This window comes from Magnolia sinica, chromosome 16, assembly GCF_029962835.1.
Source record: "Magnolia sinica isolate HGM2019 chromosome 16, MsV1, whole genome shotgun sequence".
Taxonomy (NCBI): Eukaryota; Viridiplantae; Streptophyta; class Magnoliopsida; order Magnoliales; family Magnoliaceae; genus Magnolia; species Magnolia sinica.
Genome location: NC_080588.1, coordinates 45,170,431 through 45,195,420, shown reverse-complemented (window position 1 = coordinate 45,195,420; position 24,990 = coordinate 45,170,431). Strand labels below are relative to the sequence as shown.

The following is a 24,990-nucleotide window of genomic DNA, read 5'->3' as shown; positions in this document are numbered from 1 at the left end:
CATCCAAGATTTTCGGGGGATAAACTAAGATCTCTGAAAACTCATGAATATCAAGGATTACAGATCCCATGAGATTGAGATCTACTCTAATTGTGGAAGCCCTGAGGGGTACGACACCATTATAAATAAGAACGCCTCCATGGTGAAAGGTATGCAAAAACTCTCACCCTAAACACTTTATTCTAAGACCCAGATTCTGACTTGGCATCGGAGGGTCCCCCGGTAAAACCAGGGTCACCTTTTTCCTTCTTCCTGTACAGGTCCAAGGGCCACAAAAGGGGTCAAGCCGAAAACAGCATCAACAGTTTGGCGCCGTTTGTAGGAAATGATATGAAAAAATCATTTTCTCTAAGCACTGAGTAGTCTCCAATGGTGAGAACAAGGAGAACTATCCAGAACGAACCTAACGAGGTCTCTGTCATTGGACCACCGGCGACAGAGGGTCTGCCTACTACGAATGGGGCCCAAGGGGCCCAGAATCAACCAGATAATCATCAAGGCTCTGCTGCTCGTTAAGCAACCTCCGTTTCGACCAGGCACACTCAATGGAATCAGGGGAATGGACGATTAGATAAGGAGGTCCAGAAACTTAGGACCAACATGAACTATATGAAGCAGATGCTGGAACAGATTCAATAGGACGATGGTCGGGCAACTGCCCCACGACAATTCGTCGATCATCAGCCCATCGCTCTGCGAGTTGTTCCTAAGCAAAGTCAACACCGGGGTCTGACTGAGCCTGCACCCTCCCATATCTCCATGACCGCCCCCCTAGCTACCACCGACCTACAACACGAAATAGATCAAAGAAGGCGCAACAGGCCCCCGGTTGAGGGTACGGCTGATAGCGACGAACCCTAGAAGGCTGAGCTCCAGGACCTATGGAAGGAAATGTGAGAAGAGATCACGGATATGAAGCTAAGTTGTCATGCCAGTCAGGCAGGGCCTGAGGCGAAGGTATCTCCATTCACAGACGAGATTATGCAAGCTCAACTATCAGAATGATTCAGCCTCCCTCAGATCACGCCCTTCACTGAAAAAATCGATCCAACCGATTACATTAAGTCCTTTCGGACTTATATGGAATTGCACAATGCCTCGGATGTTGTGATGTGTAGGGCCTTCTCTCTTACTTTGGCCATTGTAGCTAAGCTTTGGTTCAAACAATTGAAACCAAAGTCCTTCAGCTCATTCACCGAGCTCAGCGACGCCTTCCTTGCCAAGTTGAAGTCTTCCACACATCTGAACAATATAATCCAAAAGGAGGGAGAGCTACTTAAAGATTATATCAAGCGCTTCAATTTCGAATCCCTCCAAGTCTGAAAGCATTTGGATGAGATAGCTCTCAATTCTATTATGCAAGGTGTCAGAGACAGGCCATTTCTTACATCCTTGGACAAGAATCCGCCTACTACTTTGGCTGAATTTATGGCCCGGTCTAAGAAATATGCAGATGCCGAAGAAACCCGAATCCTACGCGAGGCCGTTCAAAATGCAAAAACCCCGTGGGTAAGCATCCCGACCACAAGTTTTCGATGTATGCCCTGCTCAACAAGCCTCAAGAGCAGGTCCTAATGGAAATCAAGAGCGAAGGATTCGTCAACTGGCCTGACAAACTCTGAAGCAATCCACACCGATGAAGTAAGAGTAAGTGCTGTCATGTCCATCGCAATCATGGACATAACACGAGTGACTGCTACAATATAAAGCAGGACATTAAAAGGCTTATTCGAGAGGGCTACCTCGGTGAACACGCGACCTAGGAGCCAGAACCATAAAAGAACGTCCAAATGATAACCGACCTACCGAGGATATCCGAATGATTATCGGTGGCCATCTGGGCGGAGGCGACTCAAATAACGCTCGGAAAAATCATGCAAGGAATGTTGGTCGACCTGAATCTGAAAGTATGATTCTAGCTTAGCCCCCAAAGGAGAGAAAGCTTGAGAAATATAGAGTAGCATTCACCAAAGTAGACGCGAGGGGCATTCATCACCCGCACGATGTCACTTTGGTCATCACTGTCACTATCGCCAACCAACGAGTCTTCAGAGTCCTTGTCAACACGGGCTCATCTGCGGATGTACCGTTTACACAAGCATTTGACAAGATGGGTGCTGAACTTTCGGCTCTGAGGCCCATAAGGACTCCATTGATTTGATTCTCGGGTGGACAGATTCTTCCTAAGGGAGCAATTCAACTCCCGCTCACTGCCGGGGATGCGCTGAATCAAGCTACTGTCATGGTCGACTTTCTGATAGTCAATCAATCTTCGGTCTATAATGTAATCCTTAGTCCACCTTCCCTCTGCCTCCTCCGAGCCATCGTTTCAGTCTATCACCTTTCTATGAAGTTTTCGAATGAGAGTGGCGTCGGAATCGCGAAAGGAGATCAGCACAACCCTCGGCGATGCTATGCTACTGCTCTGCGGGCACTTGTAGAAATTTTGACAATTAAAACCCTGGATCCACACGATGAATCTCCCTAATGTGGTCAGCCCGTGGAGGACCTCATCCAAGTGTTGTTGAATGAGTCGGACGTCTCGCAAACCGTCCAAATTAGCTCATCTGTGGCAACGCCATTAAAGAAGAAGCCAGTAGCCTTGCTCTATCAATACGCCAATATCTTTGCATGGACTCATGAAAACATGCTAGGCATTAATCTTTCGGTCGTGACTCACTGCCTTAATATTGACCCAACTTTCAAGCCGATCCATTAGAAACGGCATACACTCGGCCCCGAGAGGTACGCCGTAATCGAGGAAGAGGTTAGAAAACTCCTCAGAGCTAATTTCATTAAAGAAATATACTACCCCGAGTGGGTGGCCAACATTGTGTTGGTCAAGAAGGCTAATTGGAAGTGGTGAGTCTGTATAGATTATACCAACTTAAATAAAGCCTACCCTAAAGATAGTTTTCCCCTTCCTCGAATCGATCAGCTGGTTGATAGTACCGCGGGGCATGAGTTACTTAAATTTATGGATGCTTACTCTGGTTATAATCAAATTGTAACGCATCAGTCTGATAAATCAAAAACCACCTTTGTCACTGATAAAGGTCTATATTGTTACCGAGTGATGCCGTTTGGATTGAAAAATGTTGGAGCGACCTATCAAAGGTTGGTCAATAAAATGTTCGCCCGACTAATAGGATGGACTATGGAGGTCTATATCGATGACATGCTCATCAAGAACATCAAGGCGACCGACCATATAGCTGACCTAGAGGAAATGTTCTTTGTCCTCCGAAAATATAAGATGAAACTTAACCAGAGCAAATGTGCATTTGGTGTAGGCTCGAGCAAATTCCTCGGGTTAAAGGTATTCAACGGTTGACTAGAAGGATAACAGCCCTAAATCGCTTAGTGTCCCAAGCTACCGACAGATGTCTCCCCTTCTTCAAACAGTTGAAGGGCCGACAAATTGTCAATTGGACAGAGGAATGGGAGATCGCCCTTCAGCAACTCAAAGAGTATCTAGGATTACCACCACTACTTTCTAAGCCTGAGTCAGGCAAGCCTCTGCTGATTTACCTAGCAGTATTCAACATAGCCGTAAGCTCGGCACTGATCCGAGAACAAGGCCCTTGTCCCGATAGAGACAAGGTATCCGACCCTAGAAAAAAGTGGCATTAGCACTAGTCATATCATCTCGACACCTACGGCTATACTTTCAGGCTCACTCGATCATCGTCATGACAGACCAACCTCTCCACTAAGTACTATAAAAACCGGAGGCTTAAGGAAGACTCACAAAATGGGCGATCGAATTCAGTGAATTCAACATCCACTACAAGCCCAGGGTAGCAATTAAGGGACAAGCCATGGCAGACTTTATTGTCGAAGTCAAAGTACAAATAGATATCTCTTCTACTGACCCAGGGGTATCGTTCATTCAATCCCCTCCCACCCAACCCATATGGTCTCTCTACGTGGATGGCTCATCCAACTCTAAGGCAAGTAGGGCATGGGTAATCCTGGAGACTCCTGATCACACGGTTATACAATATGCCTTGACACTTGGATTTCAAGCCTTCAATAATATAGCAGAATACGAAGCTCTGCTCCTAGGACTCCGACTAGCAACCAACTTAGGAGTCACTCATCTAAACGTGTACAGTGACTCCCAACTAGTCGTCAACCAGATAATCGATATATATTAGGCTAGGAAGGAAACGTTAAAAGCCTATCTAATGAAAGCCAAAGAGTTGATCGTCAGATTCCACTAATGTTCTATTACCCTGAGGACCGAGAACGCCAAAGCCGACCTCCTAGCAAAGCTCGCCTCATCCGACGAAGATGACATCCCTAGATTCGTTCCTATTGAATTCATGGCCAAGCCAAGCGTCGAGGGAACCGATCCCTTGGCCCTGCTCCCCATCAATTCGAAGCCATCTTGGGTCGATCCAATCATTAGATACCTTAAGACCGGCATACTCCCCGAAGATCGTGTCGAGGCTCGACGATTAAGGAACCGCACAGCTCATTACACCATGCTGAATGGAGTACTGTACAAGAAAGGATACTACGCACCCATCCTGTGATGCCTAAGGCCAAGTGAAGCTGACTATGCCCTACATGAAATTCATGAAGGCATTTGCGGTAATCACTCGAGCGGCCGATCCCTAACTCACAAGGTTATTCGGAAAGGTTATTATTGGTCGACCATTCAGCAGGATACTCGAAAGTTTGTTCAAAATTGTGATAAGTGCCAGATGTTTGCCACTATCCCCTGACAACCACCTGAAGAACTGACGCCAATGGCTGGCCCTTGGCCTTTTGCCTAATGGGGAATTCACATCATTGGACCATTCCCTTTAGGGAAGGGACAGACTAAGTTCGTTATCGTCAGCATAGATTATTTTACCAAGTGGGCCAAAGCCAAGCCCCTGGTCAAGATAACTAAGTAGAAGATTACAGACTTCGTTTGGAAAAACATCATCTGTCAATTTAGGATACCTCGAACTATTATTTTCGACAACGGGAGACAGTTTGACAACAAACAGTACCGAGAAATGTGTCAAAACCTCAGAATCAGGAACGTTTACTCATCCCCGCATCATCCATAAGCCAACGGGCAGATCGAAGCCGTTAATAAGATTATAAAGCAGTACCTTCAGACTAAGCTAGACCAAGTCAAAGGGGCATGGGTTGAAGAGCTTCCTAAAGTTCTTTGGGCCTACTAAAATATGGCTCGAACTGCAACAGGAGAAACTCCATTCTCTTTAGTGTATGGCTCGGAAGCAATTGTTCGTGTGGAGATTGGCCTACCTACCGGCCAAGTAAGTTTGTTCAACGAGTAAGACAACAAGGATATACTTGTTCACTCCCCGAGTATAGGGTGTGATGTAGTAATAAACTCGGTGAGACAGAGGTCGAATCCCAAAGGACCGATACCTGTACGTTCTCTGAAACAAAGTAGAACTAGAACTAAACTAAGATGTGATCTAAACCAAATAAAATTTAGGAAATAATTGTGGAATAATTATCTAAAACTTAAGTAATTTAGATGAAGGGAAACTAGGGATTCAGAGGATCCACTTGTAGAGATCAGGGAGATCTTATGCCTGCATTAAGAATCATGGAAATCAAACTGAACTTGATTTAGTCTTCATGTGATAAAAGGAATAAGAATCAGAATGGATTCTATCATCAAACCATGCCCAGGAGATAGAGCAAACAATAGAATTAAACCAATTACCGACCAATCAGTGATTGTGAAGGTTAGGAAGGATACCGCCATCCAGCCATGCCCAGGAGACGATGGCGAACAACAGGGCTTCCTGACGTCACAATCAAAATACGGAAAAGGAAATACTCAAAGCCATTGCAAACCCATTGTAATGTCAGTCACAACAGGCCATTAAAGACTACAAATATTCTCATAATAAAATTAAATCAAAATTCAATTCAGTCTAAATAAAAGGCATAGTAACAGTCTCCCATCACGCTACAGTCTTCACCTCTTAGCCCTAGCTAAGAGGTTCAGCCAGACATGGATGAGCTGGATCTCTTAAAAATAAACAAGTTAAAATAAAGGGAAGAAGAAACTCTCAAGCCTCCAAGTTTGCTCCACAGCTGACTCCAGCCCCACGTTCAAGCTTCCCTGTTCAAAGAGAATCCCCACCAATCCTGGCCAAGCCAAGCTCCTTCAGTCGTACCCCAAAAAACCCAACCATAGGACCCCTGTACCCTCTGCCGCTCACGTTCCAGTAGCAAAGCCTCCCCTGTACTCTCTCACGCTCATGTTACAGCAACCAAGCCTCCATTCATCTCCTTCTTTCCTTTTCTTATAGGTAAGCAGGCCCTGGAGAGGTGCGTAGGAGCGTGGAGAGGTCCAATCCGAGAAGGAGTAGGCTGCGAAAGACTTGTTTACACCCCAAGGCCGGTGCGTAGGTCTTTTCGCAGCCAAGAAAATGGAAGAAAAAAACTTCCACTTTCCTCACATTCTTTCCAAATAAATAACGTCCCTTGGGAAATCTTTGGACAAGATACACGATGGATGGTTTGGATCATACCTCTGATCAAATATAGTGGGCCAAAATCGCACGAAAATCCCAGATTTTTCGGACGCAAAACAGAGTAGCGTCATTGACGCTGTGACGATGGTGGGGCCCACTTCACTGTTGTTTTGGGAAATCCAAGCCGTCCATTGGATTTAGGACGAAAAACCATTCGGGAATGGCGAGATTGGATTGATTTCGGTGTGGCCCCACAAGATCTTCTATTCTGCCATCGATCGTCCGTTTGAGTCCTCGTGTACATGCGACGATTTCATGGGGCTAAAATCCACCTAGGCGGGGCTTATACCCACCCTCTGGTCACAATTGACGGCTCTGATTATCCATATGGACGATGGGAGGGGCCCACAATCAAAAACCGGCGGTCACGATGAGGACGCCTGTCCGTTTTTGAATTGGAGGAGAGAGTCGGTCAGCGTGCACTGACCGACTTTGAGAAATACGGTGCACGGCTGGTGCACTTGTGCATCGGGCACACGTGATGTACTTGAGGTCCTACGGAGATGTTCGTGAGAAATCCTCTCCGTCCATCCATATTCTCAACTCATTTAACGTTTTGAGACCAAAATTGATGCATTTCCAGATACCAGGCGGGCCCCAAATCACTGATTTATGGGCTGATCTGTCCGTTGGGCCACTTCTAGAAGGATCCAATGGCTGAAATTTGACATGTACAATTAGTTTTTGGTCCTCGAGCCATGTATAGAATTTTCGAGCTGAACAGATGGTGGGAACCCTGTGATCTTGCACTCTGGATGTCTTTCGGGCCACTTGAACTTCAGTTTCTCAATTTTTTTTGGATCCCTGGCGTGCAAATATGTCGATCTTAGTCTCCAGGGGTCCGTCGCTTGCCTTGGAGACTTCAAACCGTTAAATCCATGCTTTTAGTACCCTTTCCCAGTCCAAGCTCGTAAATAAGCCCTGCATCACAAACACGATTAAATCGGGCCGTTAAACAGTACTATGTTTGTAAATCCAGGCAAAATTGGGGTCTGATATGCAATATTTGACCCTCAACACAACCCCCAACCAGCATCTTGCTAGTCTCGAGCAAGGTATGCGAAAAATAAATTGAGAATTACAGGACAATTTCTACAAACTTAAGAGATTTGTGAAAAACAATTCAGATACTTGAATTCTAAGATTCATGAATGTTGGCATTACTTTCTCCTGGGATCAAGCTCACGGTAAACTTCATAATCAAGCTCAAATATTAATCCATTAATTAGAACGATTCAAAATATTGAGTTCCATGAGTGTATAGTGTAATCTCGGTTTAACATTATTAAAATTCACTTCTCTATTTCAGGATATCATTGGTAACCACAAGAGAATTCATGATAACCAACACCTAAACCAAAGCTTGATTCATTCTTCCAGCTTTTAATGATTTTCACACTATGTCCACTTTTTAAAAGTACAGCCAAGGAGGAGAATCGAATCTACACCTATAAGGAGCAAACCTATGGTAAAGACCGGTCGCCAAAAAGTTTATGAATGTCAACCTTGGGGAATCAAACCTTCACCTGTAGGGAGCAAACCTATGGTGAAAACCATTCGCCCAATCTTTTCAATTTCTCAGGTTGGTTCCTTTCAAGCTTAGTGATCACCAAATTAATCCTTTAATATCGAATGAAACCTTAAGGTATAAGCGAGATGTGACATGTAAAATTATGATTCAATCAATGTTTAAAACTTCTAATCATGGATTAATAGTTCTACATTAACTGTGAAATCTAACAAATAGTTGAATCCAAGAGTCATCAATTCCAACATCACTTATCTTGTAATTCTAAATCCAAGATGGCCATCAAAATTGCTTCGAATTCATACGAAATTCTAGAAAAATTTAAAAATTTTCACAAGTTTTTGTTCAAGACTAAGAAAACGCTGATTAGGTCACCTGATCTCCCACCCCCAACCTAAAATCTACATTGTCCTCAATGTAAATGATATGAGCATGCAGTGCACTTGGGATAACGAAAAGTAAATATGAAGTGATGGGGAGATAGTACCTGGATGATGAATCAAAAGGCTTTCCAAAGATATCTACGTAAGATCAGGTCAGCACAAGAGAGAAACTAACAGAAGTAAAAATAAAAATAACAAAAATGAAATCCTACCTACACCACTTTCGCAGGTACTCTCGATTGCATTTAGCGTATGCAACAAGCCTTTAAACCCCTAGGTTGCCCAAGTGGACGAGTTATAGTCTCGTGAGGATTTGCAGTAATGTTACCCACAAATATTGAACTAACTAATGATAAAGATGAGATGAAATGAAGAGTTGGGTTGCCTCCCAGGAGCGCTAAGTTTACTGTCTTCAGCCAGACAAGAAAAGAGCTACCCTAGTCCTATGAAAGCGATAAACCTACCTATACCTCCATCAGACTAGGAGATTAATCCTGGTAAACAGGAGCAGTCAGGGGCATGGACATGTCCTCTGAATCAAATTTCTCGATAAATGGTTTCAATCGATGTCCATTGACTTTAAACTCCTTGCCATTGTCGGGATCTCTTATCTCAACGGTCCCATGAGGAAAAACAGTAACAACAATGTAAGGGCCGGTCCAACGAGATCGAAGCTTACCCGGAAAGAGATGTAATCGAGAATTGTACAAAAGGACCTTCTGACTAGGCGTGAATGATTTTCACAAAATGTGTTGGTCATGAAATGCTTTCATCTTGTCCTTGTAAATTCTCGAATTATCGTATGCATCATTCCGGATTTCCTCAAGTTCATTCAATTGAAGTTTGCATAGCGAGCCAGCGTTGTCCACATTGAAATTAAGATTTTTGATCGCCCAGTACGCTTTATGTTCCAGTTCCACAGGCAAGTGACAAGCTTTCCCATAGACAAGTCTAAAGGGAGACATTCCAATAGGGGTTTTAAAGGCAGTACGGTATGCCCATAAGGCATCGGTCAATCGGATTGACCAATCTGTAAGTGTTATAGTTTATATCCCTGTCTGTTGTCAAATTTGTGGTGCCAAAATCACTGTTATATATAACTTGCATAAGTGTAGCTCTCTCAAGGATCAACATTCATGAACAAGCTGAGCTCATAAACAAGCAAAGCTCACAAGTACAAGGATCAATCTTGAATGCAAGAACTGCTCACAAGACAAGACTCAAGCTGCAAGACTTCAAGAAGAGTACAAGGTAGTTTGTAAAGAACTCAAGACTCTTTCAAGAATTGAGCTACATCAAGATTTCAACTTCATCAACACTTCAAGGCTCATACTTCAAGGTCACTAGTTCCTAATGTTTCAATGTCCTTAATTCATGGTTGAGGTTTGACTGACCTTAGGTTGACCTTAGAAGTAGGTCATTTTGGATACATAAATCGAATGTTTATTTTACATAAGTTTGATATGTTCTTCGACTAGTCCTAGGCCTTCTTCGACTAGTCCTAGAGTTGCTTCGACCAGTCTAAGAAATTCCTCGATCAGTCGTGAGTTTGTTACAAATTTCGGATAAAATCTGTTAGGCTTCGACTAGTCTAGGAATCTGTTCGACCAGTCGAAGGAACAGTGTCGACTGCATCTTCGACCAGTCGGAAAAACTTCGACTCAAAATCCAGCGATGTTTTTCAGGTTCTTCGACCAGTCGAAGGAGATCTTCGACTAGTCGTAGGTGACCTACGACCAGTCGAAGGAGACCTTCGACCAGTCGTAGAACGGTCAAAGCTTATCCCGCCGGATCTTTCAAATATCTGTCATTGCTTCGACTAGTCGAAGAGCTCCCTAGACCAGTCGAAGACGCGATCTGCTCACCTATAAATAGTGCACGAATCTCAGAAGAAATCATTGAATTAATTAATCTATTCAAGCCAATCTTCGTCGAACTTCTGAGAGATAATTCTGTGCTCCATTTAAGCTAAGTGTGCTTATTTAATATTCTCTTTCCTTAGCTTTATTTAATTAATTTTATTTCTGCTATTCCAATCTAATTTGATAAGAGAAATTGTTATTCCCTTTCTTTGGAATCAAAATCAATTAAGGTAAGCCCTATTTGGTTTAATTTAAAATCTATTAGAATTAGAACTATTGTAATTGAGTACTGGACATTGAACTTGGACATTCAATCATCTACTCTGATTTGGTTCTACCGGGCTGCTACAACGAAGGAGATAATCAGGTATTTTACATTTAATTGTAAATTCCTTTCTGTTTTGGTTTCTTTCAAGATTTGCCAGAAAAATCTTGTTGTATTAGTTATCTGAGGAGAGCCAGGAAAACTCAGAAGTGGGGTTTTTTAATTATGTAAGCCCACAGACAAAGACACAATTGTAAAGGTTTTGGGTGAACCTGGGAAAACCTATTTTGTTAGTGAACGCTAATATCCCCTGTGTGAGGATATTAGGAGTGGAGTAGCATTCTGTGTGGCTGTTGTTTAACAGTTGGTGAATACACAAGCGAACCACTATAATCCCTTGTGTTGTGGTTGAATGAGTTATACTTCTGATCTTTAATTATTCTTTTGTGGGATGTACGTATGGTGGTGAATGTTGTAATCATTTAATTCAAGCATTGTGAGAATTTTGTAATAGTTTAGAATTTATTTTCTGCTATTCCTTTATCAGCTTGATATTCAATTTCCTTTAAAAGTTGTTCCAGCAAGGTTGCCCTGCCATTTTTATGGTGTATGGCTGTCCCTAGAACAATACATTTGTGATTACAATTTATTTTAATTTAGTTTGTATTTATTTCTGTATTCCTCTTCGGTTTGAGATTTGATACAAAGATCTTTCTAGAAATAAGGTTGTCCTACCATAAACTCTGGTTTTTGGTGTAAGGTTATCCTTAAAACAACATTTGTATCAACCTCTCAAGATCTGAATTTTGAGGTTATTTTACTTTCTTGCATTGTGATTTATTTTGGCTATCATATTCTTTTTAATTCCGCTGTTATAAGTTTTATTTGGCATTATCATATTCACCTCCCCTCTAGGACATATAGCTAGGCCTTTTCAAGTGGTATCAGAGCCTAATAGCTCTTTTTTATTCTTGGATTTAATTCCTGAGCTAACGATTTAAGCTATTTAAGATGTCAAATTTTGATAGCCTTTCAGTCACAAGGCCTCCACCCTTTGATGGCTCCAACTATGCCTATTGGAAAGCTAGAATGAGGATCTTCCTCAAATCAATGGATGAAAATGTGTGGCAAGCCACAGTGACTGAATGGAAACCTCCTATCATGGAAGTTACTGGGGTTGATGGTTCGAAATCTATGAAAGTCACACCATATTACCAATGGACCACTCTTCAAAAAAGTGAGAGTAGTGTAAATGCTAAAGCACTAAATGCAATTACTTACGCACTATCACCGGATGAGTTCAAAAGAATCATTTCCTATGATACTGCAAAGCAAGCTTGGGATATATTAGAAATGACACACGAGGGTACTACAATTGTCAAAAAATCTAAAGTCCAACTCCTCACAACCAGATTTGAAGAAATTCATATGGAGGAAAATGAAATGTTTATAGACTTTTACACTAGATTGAATGACATTGTAAACTCAATGTGGGGTCTTGGCGATAAAAACCCAGAAAGTAAAGTGTGTGCAAAAATATTACGCTCACTTCCTGAACGGTTCAATTCTAAAGTAACCGCGATCCAGGAACTTCGTGATACGGATAATATGAGGGTAGAAGAACTAGTTGGTTCACTACAAACCTACGAGTTAAACTTTAAAGCTCCTAAAGGTAAATCTATCGCACTAAAATCTTCTAAATGTAATTCAGAAGAAAATTCTGATTCAGAAGATGATATGGCTCTTTTAGCTAAGAAATTTTATAAGATTTTCAAAAGCAAGAAAAGGGTTGATTTTCAAAAATCAAATGATAAAAAGAAGTTTAGACCCAAATCTCGAAAATCTTTGAAAGATAGTCAATGTTACAACTGTCAAGAATATGGGCACTTAGCAAATAAATGTCCTAAAAGGGACAAACCCAAGAAGAATGGTATGTTGGCTACATGGGATGAATCATCTGATTATGAAGGTTCTTCTGAATCAGAAGATTCTGAAACTGAGTCGGGCAATGAGGTTAAAGCTCTTATGACTCTAGCCAAATTCACATTTTCAGATAATGACTCAACAAGTGAAGAAAATCTGAGTAGTGAATGTGAAAATGAAGATGATCTTCAAGACGCTTACAATGCCCTATATAAGGAAAGTTGTAAAATTGCTGTCAAACTTAAACTTCAAAAAGAAAAGTTTTCTAAACTCAAAAATTGTTTTGAATCACTTGTCTTAGAAAAATCACAAATTTCAGATTGTTTTGAAAAACCAACATGCGATTTGGAATTCAAAAACTCCCTAATTATTGATTTAAAATCTGAAATTGAGAAACTTAAAACTGAAGTATCTTCTCTTCTGAGTTTAAAGGACACATGGAAATATGCCCAAGGTGATCCAAAGTTAGAGAAACTTTTATCCGGATCAAGAAAATGTGGCGATCTATCCGGGTTGGGCTATGATAAAAATCTACCTCCTAAACAAAAGTATACTCCTCCTATGTTTGTTAAAGGAGAGTCCTCAAACTCAAAAGGAAAAAGTACTTATCAAGATTTTTCTAGAAATTCAAAAACTTTTTAAAAACCTAGAAGCAGCCATGTCAACTTTAATCAGAAATGAAATTCACTAGCTAAAAAGATAGTTGATTTACTCAAGGAGCTCTTAAAATCTAACTCTATAGGTCATTCCTACAAATATACACAAAAGAAGACCAACTATGTTCCTAAACCCAAAACAGTTATGAAAAGGGTTCCTAAAGTTACCTGCTTGGTTGCTCACACTGCTTTCAAAGCAACAAGTCATTCAAAGTGGTACCTAGACAGTGGATACTCTAGGCATATGACAGGTGACAAAGCTTTATTTACGGATCTGAAAGATATGACTGATGGTTCAATCACATTTGGTGATGGTAGCAACTACAAGATTATAGGCTAAGGTACGGTTCAACTTTTTAATCTTCCTGTGTTTAAAAATATTTTATATGTTGATGGCTTAAAACATAACTTGCTTAGTATATCTCAAATATGTGATAATAACCATAATGTTCGGTTTTCTAATCAAAGCTGTGAGATACTAAACAATAAGGGTTATGTAATATTAACTGGACGTAGAACATCTGAAAATTGCCATATTATTAGCGAATCCAGCTCATCTAATCAAACATGTTACATGGTCCATACAGACGAGACTGATTTATGGCACAAACGTCTTGGACATGTACATTATCGAAATTTATATAGATTGAGCAAACGAGAACTTATAAGAGGTTTACCCAAACTTCAGAAATTAGATAAAATATGTGCTGAGTGCCAGATAGGCAAACAAACAAAGAACTCACACAAAAAGGTGAATTCAAATACCACATCAAGACCACTCGAACTTCTCCACATGGATCTAATAGGACCTACCAGAACAGAAAGTCATGGTGGGAAAAAGTATATCCTGGTAATAGTTGATGACTTTACCAGATTCACTTGGGTAGTCTTCTTAAGGGATAAATCTAAAACCCTTGAAAAAGTAAGAAAAGTTTTCAAAAGGATTCAAACTGAAAAATCTTCTCAAATCAGTAAAATTCGTAGTGATCATGGATCTGAATTTGAGAATAGCAATTTTGAGAAGTTCTATACTGACCAAGGAATATTACATGAATTCTCTGCTCCCAAAACTCCACAACAAAATGAAATTGTAGAAAGAAAGAATAGGGTACTTCAAGAAATGGCTAATGTCATGTTGAATAGCATGAAGCTCTCTAAAAATCTTTAGGCTGAAGCAGTCAACACAGCTTGCTATATTATTAACCGAGTCTACACTAGCAAAGATAATAATAAAACGGCTTACGAATTGTGGTTCAATAAAAAGCCTACTGTTAAATACTTTCGAGTTTTTGGCAGCAAGTGCTATATTTTACATGATCATGAAAATTTGAGAAAATTCGATACGAAGAGTGATGAAGGTATTTTTCTAGGATATTCCTTAAACAGTCGAGCTTATAGGGTTCTGAACAAAAGGACTGGTGTGATTCAAGAATCCATTAATGCTGTAATTGATGATCACTTAAACACGCCAATTTCTAATTCAGATAATGATGAAGTACTAATCATTGATAAACCCGATACTTCATCGAATCAGACTGATTCTGAGTTGAGGACTGTTAAAGATCATCCAACCACACAAATTCTTGGAAACCCTCTCACCGGTGTTCGCACCCGTAGACAACTTGAGGATATATGTAATTATGTATGTTTTACATCCCAAATAGAACCATCTAACGTAAAAGAAGCTCTTGCTGATGAGAACTAGATTGTTGCGATGCAAGAAGAACTCAACCAATTCGTAAGAAATGATGTTTGGTATCTCGTACCAAGACCTAAAGATAAACACATCATTGGAACAAAATGGATTTTCAAAAATAAGTTTGACGAGTGTGGAAATATAATTAGAAACAAGGCTAGACTAGTGGTACAAGGTTATACTCAAATTGAAGGGATTGATTTCGATGAAACTTTTGCACCAGTAGCACATCTTGAATCTATCAGACTATTTATATCCATTGCATGTTTTAGAAAGATAAAGATCTATCAGATGGATGTGAAAAGTGCTTTTCTAAATGGCGATTTACATGAAGAAGTCTATGTTGAACAGCCAATGGGTTTTGAAGATTCCAAAAATACTGATTATGTATATCGGCTTAAAAAGGCACTTTATGGATTAAAACAAGCACCTAGGGCATGGTATGAGAAACTAACAAAATTTCTTTTAAGTCATAATTTTCAAATGGGATCTGTTGATAAAACTCTGTTTGTTAAAAAACATAATGATCATATCTTAATGGTGCAGATTTATGTTGATGATATCATTTATGGATCAACTTATACTGACTTGACTACTGAGTTTGCAGATTTGATGAAATCACAGTTCGAAATGAGCATGGTTGGAGAATTGACTTATTTCCTTGGATTGCAAGTAAAGCAACAACTTGAAGGAATATTCATTTCTCAATCTAAGTATGCTTTGAATCTAATCAAGAGATTTGGATTTGAGAATGGCAAGAATTTCGATACTCCTATGAGTACTACCCTGAAACTCTCAAAAGACTCTAATGGTAAAAATGTTGACTCAAAACTTTATCGGAGTATGATTGGTAGTTTGTTATATTTAATTGCTAGTAGACCTGATATTTCTCTAAGTGTTGGTATTTGCGCAAGATATCAATCTGATCCAAAAGAATCTCACTTGATTGCTGTCAAGCGAATTATTAGATATGTCGCAAGTACTATAAATCTCGGTCTCTGGTATCCTCATGAGACCAGTGTCCAATTAGCTGGGTACTCGGATGCTGACTGGGCTGGTAATCTAGATCATAGAAAATCAACCAATGGTGGTTGTTTTTACATTGGAAATTGTCTAGTTTCCTGGTTTAGTAAGAAACAAAATTCTATATCACTTTCAATAGCTGAAGCTGAGTATATCGCAGCTGGTAATGCATGTACACAGCTTGTTTGGATGCAACGAATGCTAAGTGATTATGGAATTAAACAGGATTCTATGTTATTACATTGTGATAATTCCAATGCGATAAATATTTCAAAAAATCCTATTCAGCATTCTCGTACTAAGCACATTGACATTAGATTTCATTATATAAGGGAATTAGTAGAAGAAAAAGTTATATCTCTAGAATATATTTCTACCGAAGATCAACGAGCTGACATTTTCACAAAACCTCTCGATAAAAGCAGGTTCAAAAAGATGAAATTTGATCTTGGCATGTGCATTTTAAAATGATTATTTATGCTTACTTGTATTATAGTATATATATTTGCTAGATTGAATTCCAATTTTTGTATAATTTGCAAGAAATATGAATTTTTGGGCATTTTTCGACCTGTCGTGAGTATACTCGACCTATCGACCTACGACCGGTCGTAGATATCCACGACCAGTCGTAGAACTCGGGATTCACTTAAATTTGAGAATTTTTGCTTTCTTCCTCGTTTCGGTTTTCTTCTCTAAGGAGTCGTGCTTCGACTTGTCGAACCCATCTTTCATGTTCTTCAAGGTTAGTGTTCCAAATCACTTTTTTCTTACAGATTTGTGTCTAGATTGTTTTCTTTTCAAGCTTTAAGCTTTTTATTTTCAATTTCATTGAGATTTGGGATTTGGATTTTGAAAAATCTGTTTTGAGTAAACCCACTTCTCAACCCTTTGCAAGTTCTTAATTCCTTGTTATCCTTGTTGCAAATGGCTTCTAGAGGTAGAAAAACTACTTCCCGTGGTCCTTCTTCTTCCTCCAGATCGACCGTTATCTCTAAGCGTCATCTTCTTGTTCTCAATGATGATCCATCATATGTTAGGGACATTAGATTACGTAATGTTATTGTTGAACATCCTGTTGATGTTAATCATATTGCACCTTTTGACATCCTTCCTATGCTTGAAGCTGTAGGTTGGGTTAACTTATTACATTGGGGTGGGCCTGCATACCGGTCCATTGCCCAATCCATGTTTACATATATTAGTGCTTTCTCACAGGATAATTTAACTTTTAAAATGTTACTAGAGAAGGGCCTTTTGACATTGATTGTCATTTAATTTCAGCCCTTATGGACATTCCTGTGAATGATGAGGGAATTCTTATCCATAACTTAACTGATAAACCCTCAATGTCTAAAAAATGCATGCTCACTAGAGATTTGTGCAACATGGATGTTCAATGGACTCAAAAAGGGAATGCGCTTCCCGCAAGGTATTTGTAACCCAAGTACAGAATTCTCCACAAAATCTTTGTGTCCAATCTGTATCCTCGTTCAGGTAATAAATCTGACTTGACTTCGTTTATGGTTCGTGTTATCCATGTTATTTCTAATGGTACTCAGATTTGTTTACCATCCTTAATCTGTCATTTCATTCTTCAGTTTAGACTCCATCCTGGTCATAATGACATTTCTTTTGCCTATTTAATGGCTGTATTGGCTACACATATGTTAGTCAATATGCCAGTTGATGAGGCACCTATCCATCATCTGATTTTCAACAATACTAATATCAATAAGATGAAGTTGGATCTACTTCCTGAACAAGGTGGTGGTGGTGGTGGTGGTCATGAAGAAGCTGGTGATGACATTAATATGGATGACATTTTTGAGGAACTGGATTCTGACTCAACAAATGATCCAGATTTTGTACCATCTGATGTTGATGCTCGTCTTAGTGCATTAAAGGATAAAGTTGAGAATCTAAATGTAAAGATGGAAAACATGTCTGTTGCTCATGATTTACAATTCAAGTACATGCGCAAATATCTTAGGCGATTGAACAAAGGCATGCACCAACTTGATCCCTCTATTCCTGCTCCGTCATCTAGTTCTAGTTCTGACTAGTTTATATGAGACTTCTGGTCTGTAATAACTTTATAACTTAGCACTTGGTTGACTGATTTTGAGTTGGATACTATCTATATTTTATGCTGAACATTTATTCTATGTGAAGCTATGCTGAGTATCACTATCACTGTTTTGCTATACTCTCATAACTCCTCATGTTTACTCTCATATATCCCTTTATTTAGTTCTCCTTTATTGTTGTTTCCTTTCTCATATTGTGACAAAAAGGGGGAGAATGGTTTGTTCTTAACGATGCGATTGTGAGAGGAGTAGCATTGGTTATGTTACTCAGGGGGAGTATGTTTGAACTAGTTGAATGAAACTGGTTGAATGTTGAATGTTGAATGTTGAATATTGATATGACCTGGTTCATAACTCTTTAACCAGTTGTTTTACTTTATGTTTATCTTGGTTATGTGTTTTGTTACTAATTTGACAAAGGGGGAGATTGTAAGTGTTATAATTTATATCCCTGTCTGTTGTCAAATTTGTGGTGCCAAAATCACTGTTATATATAACTTGCATAAGTGTAGCTCTCTCAAGGATCAACATTCATGAACAAGCTGAGCTCATAAACAAGCAAAGCTCACAAGTACAGGGATCAATCTTGAATGCAAGAACTGCTCACAAGACAAGACTCAAGCTGCAAGACTTCAAGAAGAGTACAAGGCAATTTGTAAAGAACTCAAGACTCTTTCAAGAATTGAGCTACATCAAGATTTCAACTTCATCAACACTTCAAGGCTCATACTTCAAGGTCACTAGTTCCTAATGTTTCAATGTCCTTACTTCATGGTTGAGGTTTGATTGACCTTAGGTTGACCTTAGAAGTAGGTCATTTTGGATACATAAATCGAATGTTTATTTTACATAAGTTTGGTCTGTTCTTCGACTAGTCCTAGGCCTTCTTCAACTAGTCCTAGAGTTGCTTCGACCAGTCTAAAAAATTCCTCGATCACTCGTGAGTTTGTTACAAATTTCGGATAAAATCTGTTAGGCTTCGACTAGTCCAGGAATCTGTTCGACCAGTCAAAGGAACAGTGTCGACTGCATCTTCGACCAGTCGGAAAAACTTCGACTCAAAATCTAGCGATGTTTTTTAGGTTCTTCGACTAGTCGTAGGTGACCTACAACCAGTTGAAGGAGACCTTCGACCAGTCGTAAAACGGTCAAAGCTTATCCCACCGGATCTTTCAAATATCTATTATTGCTTCGACTAGTCGAAGAGCTCCCTAGACCAGTCGAAGACACGATCTGCTCACCTATAAATAGTGCATGAATCTCAGAAGAAATCATTGAATTAATTAATCCATTCAAGCCAATCTTCGTCGAACTTCTTAGAGATAATTCTGTGCTCCATCTAAGCTAAGTGTGCTTATTTAATATTCTCTTTCCTTAGCTTTATTTAATTAATTTTGTTTCTGCTATTCCAATCTAATTTGATAAGAGGAATTGTTATTCCCTTTCTTTGAAATCAAAATCAATTAAGGCAAGCCCTATTTGGTTTAATTTAAAATCTATTAGAATTAGAACCATTGTAATTGAGTACTGGACATTGAACTTGGACATTCAATCATCTACTCGACTTATTTGGACTGCTACAACGAAGGAGATAATCAGGTATTTTACATTTAATTGTAAATTCCTTTCTGTTTTGGTTTCTTTCAAGATTTGCCTGAAAAATCTTGTTGTATTAGTTATCTGAGGAGAGCCAGGAAAACTTAGAAGTGGGGTTTTTTAATTGTGTAAGCCCACAGACAAAGACACAATTGTAAAGGTTTTGGGTGAACCTGGGAAAACCTATTTTGTTAGTGAACGCTAATATCCCCTGTGTGAGGATATTAGGAGTGGAGTAGCATTCTGTGTGGCTGTTGTTTAACAGTTGGTAAACACACAAGCGAACCACTATAATCCCTTGTGTTGTGGTTGAATGATTTATACTTCTGATCTTTAATTATTCTTTTGTGGGATGTATGTATGGTGGTGAATGTTGTAATCATTTAATTCAAGCATTGTGAGAATTTTGTAATAGTTTAGAATTTATTTTCTGCTATTCCTTTATCAGCTTGATATTCAATTTCCTTTAAAAGTTGTTCCAGCAAGGTTGCCCTCCCATTTTTATGGTGTATGGCTGTCCCTAAAATAATACATTTGTGATTACAATTTATTTTAATTCAGTTGTATTTATTTCTGTATTCCTCTTCGGTTTGAGATTTGATACAAAGATCTTTCTAGAAATAAAGTTGTCCTACTATAAACTCTAGTTTTTGGTGTAAGGTTGTCCTTAGAACAACATTTGTATCAACCTCTCAAGATCTGAATTTTGAGGTTATTTTACTTTCTTGCATTGTGATTTATTTTGGCTATCATATTCTTTTTAATTCCGCTGTTATAAGGTTTATTTGACATTGTCCTATTCACCCCCCCTCTAGGACATATAGCTAAGCCTTTTCACAATCCTTACGGTTAGGGTTAACCGTTTTCTCCAAAATGTGTTTAATTTCCCTATTAGAAATCTCAGCTTGCCCACTTGTCTGTGGGTGGTACGGGGTGCTTACCTTATGAGAGATACCGTATTTCTTCATTAAGCTCTCAATTGGTTTATTACAAAAGTGTGAGCCCCCATCACTAATGATGGCTCGAGGCGTTCCGAATCGAGAAAGGATGTTTTCTTTTAGGAATTTAATGACCGTGCGATGGTCATTAGTTTGACACGGAATCGCTTCGACCCATTTAGTGACATAATCCACAGCGAGCAAAATATACAGATTTCCAAACGATTGGGGGAATGGTCCCATGAAATAGATGCCCCAGCAATCAAATGCTTCAATGATAAGGATGGGATTCAAAGGCATCATATTTTGATGGGACAATGCTCTCAATTTCTGACAATGCTCACAAGCTTTGCAAAACTCATGAGTGTCCCTAAATATAGTGGGCCAATAAAAGCCACACTGCAGAATCTTGGCCGTGGTCTTTTTAGTAGAAAAGTGACCACCACAGGCCTGTGAGTGACAGAAGGAGATGACGCTCTGATGCTCATCGTCTGGTACACATCTCCTTAGGATTTGGTCTGGGCAATATTTAAATAAATAAGGATCATCCTAGAAAAAGTTGCGCACCTTGGTGAAGAATTTCTTCTTATCTTGCGCAGTCCACTGTGTCGGTATGGAACCTGTGGCAAGATAATTAGCAATATCAGCGAACCAAGGAGAATGGGAGACTCTAAACAGTTGTTCATCAGGGAACATATCATTGATATGGGTCGCCTCAAGGGAATCAGAGGTATGAAGGCGAGAAAGGTGATCGGCCACTACATTCTCTACTCCCTTTTTATCTTTAATTTCCAAATCAAATTCTTGGAGTAGAAGGATCCATCGTATCAGGCGGGGCTTAGAATCATTCTTAGAAAGAAGATACTTTAGTGCCGCATGATCTGTATAGATAATGATCTTGGATCCGATCAGGTAGGACCTAAATTTGTCCAAGGCGAACACTACGGCTAAGAGTTCTTTTTCCGTAGTTGAGTAGTTCACTTGGGCCGGATTTAAAGTCCTACTCACGTAATGGATGACGTAGGGCCTCTTATCTTTTCTCTGGCCTGGGACCGCCCCAAGAGCATAATCAGAAGCGTCGCACATAAGCTCAAAAGGAAGGCTCCAGTCGGGTGGCTACATGATAGGTGCAGTGGTTAACGTGCCCTTAAGCTTGGTGAAAGCTTCCTGGCATTGCTCAGTCCACTCGTACGGAGCATCCTTTTGAAGAAGATTACATAAAGGACGAGAGAGGAGACTAAAGTCCTTTATGAATCGTCTGTAAAATCATGCGTGTCCTAAGAAAGATCGCACGTCTCTGATGTTCTTGGGTGGAGGTAGGTCAGAGATAAGATCGATTTTTGCCTTATCTACCTCGATTCTCTTAGACGAGATGATATGCCCAAGGACAATTCCCTTCTGAACCATGAAATGGCACTTCTGCCAATTAAGTACCAAGTTCTTTTCTTCACATCTTTTTAGCACACATTTAAGACTTTCCAAGCACTTGCTGAAAGATGGACCGTAAATAGAGAAATCGTCCATGAAGACCTCTAGATATTGCCCCACCATATCAGAAAAGATACTAAGCATACATCGCCGAAAGGTGGCAGGGGCATTACATAGCCCGAATGGCATCCTTCGGTAGGCAAAGGTGTCATAGGGACATGTAAATGTGGTCTTTTCCTGGTCTTCAGGGGCTATCTCTATCTGGTTGTAGCCCAAATACCCGTCAAGGAAACTGTAATATGAATGATCAGCTAACCTTTCCAGGATCTGATCAATGAATGGTAAAGGAAAGTGGTCTTTCCTCGTGACGGTATTCAACTTCCTGTAGTCAATGCACATTCTCCAACCAGTAGTGACTCTAGTTGGCACGAGTTCATTATTAGCATTGGCTACGATGGTGATTCCGGACTTCTTAGGGACCACTTGAGTTGGACTCACCCATTGACTATCAGATATAGGGTATATGATACCCACGTCCAATAGTTTAAGAACCTCGGCCTTAACCACTTCCTTCATGTTTGGATTTAGTCTACATTGTGGTTGCCGAGCAATTTTTGCATTATCCTCAAGATATATGCGGTGAGTACAAATCGAGGGATCGATTCTCTTAAGGTCCGCTATCGTCCATCCCAGGGCTCCTTTATGCTCAATGAGAGTAGATATGAGCATACTCTCCTGTTCTTTCTCCAGGTGGGCAGAGATCACCACCGGGTATGTCTCATCTTGACCTAAATAGGTATATTTCAAATCAGAGGGCAAAGGTTTTAGGTCAAGCTTCGGCAGCTTGAAGTTAGACGGTAGAGGCACTACATCGGTTTGTGGCAATTCTTCAAATTGTGGCCTTCATCGGTTAACTTCAAGTACCGGTGCAGTATCAAGCAAGGCGCACGTCTCCCTAATCATGTCATCATCAAAATCATGGGAGTGGGCCAGGCACGTCTCTAGAGAGTCAGAGGATAAGGTTAGAGGTGTCGTATCTTCCACTAAAGAGTCAATCATGTTAATGTCGTGGAAATCATCATCCTCCTCTAAGTTTCTGCCGTTATTGAAAAAGATGTTTGACTCCAATGTCATATTCCCAAAAGACATAGTCATGACACCATTCCTGCAATTGATAATTGCATTTGAAGTGGCAAGGAATGGGCGGCCAAGAATGACGGGGATCTGAATGCTTATGTTATTGATGGGTTCGGTGTCCAGGATGATAAAATCTACAGGGTAGTAAAATCTATCAACTTGGACCAACACATCCTCAATTATCCCTCTTGGTACACGAACAGAGCGATCAGCAAGTTGTAGTGTGGTTAGGGTGGGTTTTAATTCACCCAAACCTAACTGTTTGTATACCGCGTAGGGAATCAGATTGACGCTCACTCCTAAGTCAAGAAGTGCATGATCAATTCGATGGTCCCCGATTACACATGATATGGTTGGGCTACCGGGATCCTTGAATTTCTGTGGCACGTCTTGCTTTAGGATGGCACTCACTTTCTCGGTCAAGAAGATCTTCTTTTGAATACTCTGCCGTCATTTGGTCGTGCATAAGTCTTTCAGGAATTTGGCATATGAAGGTATCTGTTTAACGACATCAAGTAGAGGAATGTTGACTTTCACTTGTTTTAACACCTCTAAGATATCATGAGAGTTAGAGAGAGGTTTTGGTGAAACCAACCGTTGGGGGAACGAAGCAACTGGCTTCTCTAGAAGTTCCGGTTCTAATTTTTGTGGGGCATCACTAGATCCATCATTGTTATCCTCTTCTGATTCTTGAGGCTTTTCGAGCCTAACCGGAAGAGTTTTATCAATGATCTTTTCACTCCTAAGAGTGGTGATGGATTTAGCGTGCTCCATCTGATTTAAAGAGTTGGGATCATTAATCTCGTACTGCAGTTTAGGATTGGAGAGAGGTTGTACAGGAAGCATCCCCTTTTCTATAACCGTCATACGAGAATCTATCTTTTGTATAAAATCTGTAATTCTCCGCATTGCCTGAGCCAGCTCTTGTATGGAATTTTGAACCAGTTCCTCTTGAGGTTTCACTTGATTTGGATTTTGGTTGAAGAAACCTTGAGGGGTAGCCGTTTGTCCATTCCTCCAACTAAAGTTTGGATGATTTTTCCAACCAGGATTGTATGTATTGGAGTTAGGTCCAGTAAAAGGTCTTTGATAGTTGTTTACGGCATTAGCTTGTTCATTCAACACTCCTCGAAAGGCGGGTATTGTAGGACAATTTTTAGTTGTATGAATGTTGCAATCACAGATGCCGCAAACAATTTCATTAACCTTATCCTTCTTTCCTTCCATGGCCTCAACTTTCCTTATGAGCGTAGTCACTTTACACTTAAGATCATCCTCTTTTTTCAAGAGATATAATCCACCTTTCTCCTTTAATTAAGTCGGCCTAGATGTGGTGTTTGATTTTGGGTAATAGTCCCAAGATTGTGTTTTTTCAGCCAGACTATTGAGGTAATCCCATACCTCGTCAATATCTTTATTAATGAACTCTCCATTACACATTGTCTCGACCATTTGGCGCATGGAAGATGTCAGTCCGAAAAAATTTGTAATGCGCCACGTTTCAAATCCGTGTTGTGGGCATGAACTGACCAAATCTTTGAACCTTTCCCAACATTGGAAGAATGTTTCATCTTCCTTTTGGGCAAAGTTCATGATTGCTTTTCTGAGGGTAATCGTTTTATGATGTGGGAAGAATTTTTTTATGAATTCCCTCTGCATGTCATTCCATGTGCCAATGGATCTAGGACGTAGTGAATGTAACCATGTCTTAGCTTTCTCTTTTAAGGAAAAAGGAAAGAGTTTCAGCCTGATTGTATCCTCAGATACATTAGGAAAACATAATGTAGCTATAATCTCATCGAACTCTTTCAAATGTAAATATGGACTTTCTGATTCAAGTCCATGGAATTTGGGAAGGATTTGGATAACTCCTGGCTTGATATCCATTTGTCCTGTATTTTCAGAAAAAATCATGCATGAGGGCGTATTCACTCCCGCCGGTTGTAG

At 40.0% G+C, this 24,990-nt stretch overlaps 1 non-coding gene across 1 annotated transcript; it reads left to right on the top strand.

Moving 5' to 3' along the window:
• The first annotated feature begins 24,547 nt into the window (after positions 1-24,547).
• LOC131229915 (small nucleolar RNA R71) lies at positions 24,548-24,654 on the top strand. Its single transcript, XR_009163652.1, has one exon. It is a non-coding gene; the product is annotated as a small nucleolar RNA R71 (small nucleolar RNA).
• Positions 24,655-24,990: the final 336 nt, after the last annotated feature.